Genomic DNA, 4,597 nt, shown 5'->3' with positions numbered 1-4,597 from the left:
GCATTTTTGGCACTTTATGTGATTGAAACCTTCCATTGACACTCACAAGGGGAAACAGAAAGTGTTGTGTGTGTGGTGGGGACTTTTAGATTCCTCCAATAAAAAAGTCTGGCTCTAAGAGGTTTTGAGTCCTTTGATGTTAGTAAAACACTAACTTTTAGTGAGCCTAAGAACTTGTCTGGAAAGGAAAAAGGGAACAGAAGTCCCAGGGAAAGAGAGCATTGACCATTGATTCAATATAGCACCAATACACATACTCAGGCAGGAGCACCACAGCCAAAAGCGGTATTCTCACTTTTATAAAGAAAATTCAGGACTCTGCAGAGTTGCTCATCACAGCTCATCACTTCCTCTTCCTGCTTCCAGATGCCTCTGGGATTTGTAGTTCAGCATCACAGCCATCAGGACTCTGCAGGGTTGCTCCCCTTCTGCTATATACTAACATTACATTTCCTATTCACACAATATATTACATTACACAATACGTACACTACAGTATGAACTGTCATTACCTGAATAGATCACAGCTTTTCTCCACTGAAAGAGAAATCGGGGTGAGAACGTATCTGAGCAAATGCAGCTGTAAAGGATTCCTGGATGAGGAGCACCTGGCCCAAGCAAAAGCCTGGAAAAACAAGTGTGATGCTGGACACAAATGGGGCAACGTGTGGAAAGACTAGATGGAAACTTTCATTTCGTTAAATCCATACAGACCTCATCCATCAAAGTGGTGTCAAATTTCTAAGCATAGGCGGAGGGAGAAAAATTTGTATTGGGGGCTGAGTGTGTATGCTCATGGATGCCCCCGCCCTCTGCTAGAAAGATTGCAGGTGAAGGGCCGGGGGAGGGGGACAGGCTGCTGTGGGGGAGCGCATACCCCTACTGGCTCCCCCACACTGCACTCCTGGGGGAGCCGTTGGGTTCTGACTGTCCCCTGACCCAACCAGGGCCCCATACACGGTGTGAAATATTAAATTTCATTACTAATTGGCATTATAAACTAGCTGCAGGATTTATCCTCAGTCATTCCTTCCAAGATTAAAAAACAGGAATTACAAGTCTTTGAGCGGATTACTGTTTGAATGACACAAGTCCACAGATAGGGAGATGTAAACGGGGAGTGCCGCAAAATAAAACATATCTGAGTAGTGTTTAATGCACCAAGAAGACTTTTATAGCGACGGGAAATCCCAATCATGCAATCACAAATGCAGTTGTGTCAGTGTAAATAGGAAATCTCTTGACATATACAAATGTCCTCTGTTGCCAATTCAGCAGATATGTCTTTTTCTATTCATTAATATTTTAAAATGTACTGAATACTCGTGGAGTTCACAACTAGTAAAATATGAGGTTTCTAGTTTGATTCATTCTGGAAATATGGTGTCTTCTGCTACTTTCAGGGACACGTATCACAGTATTTAGCTTGACATTCAGAGCTTGAGAACTGCGGTTAAAAGAGGTGAAAAGAGGAAAATAAGCACGTGACACTAGGGTCAGAAACCTTTGGTCCCTTCTTTTATTGCAAAGAAAGGAAGCTCTTTTGTTACAAATCTACTTATAATTTCAATGCAAGAAGGAATATTTTTTGTTTGTTCTGACCAACCAATCTGTAACAAGATGGACTTTGAATTCAATTCATTTTGAGCATGCAAATAATGCAGTCTTTGAATAAAGACTGAAACAAACTATCATGGGATCATCTCATCTTTGTATTATTAAATTATCTGTCAAAAATGGTGTCTGTCAGAGGGTAAATAAAACAGCATATTCAGCTAATTTTTTTGTCAAGCAGCTGAAATTCACCCACCTGATTGATCCTGCTTACAAGTTTTGTCCTGTGTCCAATCCTCGAAGAGACAACTCCCATTATTAAAGTGGACTAAAATATTAATTCAAAATGTAAAATATTAAGTTTCACAATTAATTACAGTTATAAACTAGCTTCAGGGTTTATTGGAACCATTTCTTCCAGGCTTAAACAGTCCTTTGTTTTTTCTTCCAAACCGATATATGTGATTTCCTCTTGCAGTTTCCCTGGCTGGAAAGTGAAGGGATTGCATACAGGAAGTTAGAGCAATTCCAAATCCAATCCAGTGAGAATAGAGTCTGCTCTTAAAGAAAGAGCCACATTTCCAATAGACTGCAAGTAGGGACACCTAGGAACATAGGTCTGGAAGGGCCTCTAAGGCCATTCAGTTTAGTCCATTCCTCGGCACACATTTCCCCAAAGTTTCCTGACAATGACCCACTGCAAACTTTCACATAGAGCCGGTCACCTCATCAGAGAAAGCAGTCATGTTGGTCAGGCATGACTTGCCTCTGGCAAATCCATGCTGACTGTTCCTAATCAACTCCTTCTCCTCCACGTGCTTAGAAATGGATCCCTTGAGTATCTGCGCCATGATTTTTCCAAGCACTGAGGTGAGGCTGACTGGTCTGTAGGTCCCAGGATCCTCCTCCTTCCTTTTCTTCAATATGGTCCCTATGTTTGCCGTTTTCCAATCATCTGGGACCTCTCCTGATCACCATGAGTTTTCAGAGACAATGGCCAGTGGCTCTTCAATCTCATCAGGCAACTCCCTCAGCATCCTCGGGTGCATCCCGTCTGGCCCCATACACTTGTACATATCCAACTTTCTAAGTAGTCCCTAACCTGTTCTTTCACCATGGAGAGCTGCCTACCTCCTCCCCAAACTGTGCTGCCCAGTGCAGAGTCTGGGAGCTGCCCTTGTGTGTGAAGACTGAGGTGAAAAAGGCAATGAGCACTTCAGCTTTTTTCTGCATCCGCTGTTACAAGGTTGCCTCCCTCATTCAATAAGGGAACCACACTTTCCCTGATCCACCTCTTCGTACCAACACACATACCAGTATGGGATCCAGTGCACAGGTGCCTCATTTGGGAAATTGCTTCCTTGTGTCTTTATTCATGAAGGTCTCTGGAAAGACACCATGATCCAGATCTACAATACAGTGATCATCCCCACTCTCCTCTACAACTGTGAAATGTGGATGACCTACCATGGTCATCTCAACAGCCTGTACAGGGATTACTACCTAGGTCCTAGGAAGATCCTCCACTCCACATCAATGGGAAGATTGTCACACAAACGCCAGCATCCTGGCTGAAGCCAACGTTACCAGCCTGGAGTCAGTGATCCTCAAGCACCAACTTCACTAGACCAGACATTGTGTGGGGATGCCTGACTCTTGACTCCCAAAACAACTGCTCAGCTCCCAGTCTAGGCTTGGCCTGAGATCTCACAGTGTCCAGAGGAAATGCTGCAAGGGCATATTGAAGGCATACATCTAGAAATGGATGCTGACTTGAAGAGCTAGGAAGAGTTGGCTACCAGCTGACTGCAGTGATGAAGCAGGCTCAACCAGTGGCCGTCCATTGCAAGGTGAAGCATATTGCCCTCAAAGCAGAGAAGAGAGAATGGAGAAAAGACAAGCGGAGGAATCACTGCCCACAGCCTACTTTCCCCTGAGGAAAGACCTGTAACTGCTGCCAATGGCTCAAGGATTGGACTCGTAACTCACCTCAAGACCCATCAATGACTCATGGCAGAGATCATCCCTGAATCAAGGGATTGGTGACAATGACATCTCTTGCTGCATGAGTCACTTTAACTCTGCATACGGACAATTTAATTTTTTAGATAAGTCTTTTTCCTCACGGTTTATACATCACTTACTCCAAGCCGACATGACACTGATATTTCCTGCTGTCATAGCCCCCATAAGGAGTGTGAGCAGAAGCTTTATTTCACATTTTTTTGATTTTACAACATTTGAACTGGGTTTTTAAATTAGCAGGAAGGGCAAACTGACAACTGGCCCAATGGGATTCAGCCACAACCACAGAAAAGGTTTATGTGTGTCTGGCTCACGGGCAACGCAAGCAGTGATGCTACAGTCCCACCAGACTGACATGCCAATTTCACTGGGAAAGCAATCAGTTTTGTTCATGAGGAATCAAATCTCTTAAAGAAACCTGCTCACTTCACAACATTTATGACAAGGAAATGCGATGTGAAATAAATCAATCACCAAGCAGAAGATGTTGATATTTATTAGCAACAGCTTTATTGACTGCAATCGTGAGGACAATGAATGACTTTGGAGTGATTTTTCAATAATCAGAATGAGGGAAAAGGGTCAAAATTTGCACAAATCACTTTCCAAGCAGCTGCAGCGGCTCCACTTCCCAGGACCGGAGGCTCTGGACAAGCAGCGCTGCAATGAAAACCAGGGCCAGGTTCAACTGCATTTCCCAACACAACTGGCCCCGGGTTTTGGTGCCTCCTCTTTGCCACCCCTTCCCCACCCCCCCAGCTGCACCCGTGGGTGCCGGACCCTACAGGCCCCCGAGGGCCCCTCGGTCATGCAGGACACGACACCCGGGCAGAGACAACCGTCCAGCTCAGCCACGTCCTGCTCACTGTGGTCGGGGGATGAAGAAACCCAGCCTGCGCGTCCAGGGCCACGGACACGGCACAGCTGATCGTCTGCAGCGAGAGGAGTCCTCCAGGGTCACAGACACGAGCACGACTGAGGCCGGACGGGACAACGAGCAGGTCCTGTCTCGCACGTT

This window comes from Alligator mississippiensis, chromosome 11 (genome assembly GCF_030867095.1).
Source record: "Alligator mississippiensis isolate rAllMis1 chromosome 11, rAllMis1, whole genome shotgun sequence".
NCBI classification, from domain to species: Eukaryota; Metazoa; Chordata; order Crocodylia; family Alligatoridae; genus Alligator; species Alligator mississippiensis.
Note: the sequence above shows the minus strand (reverse complement) of the source record.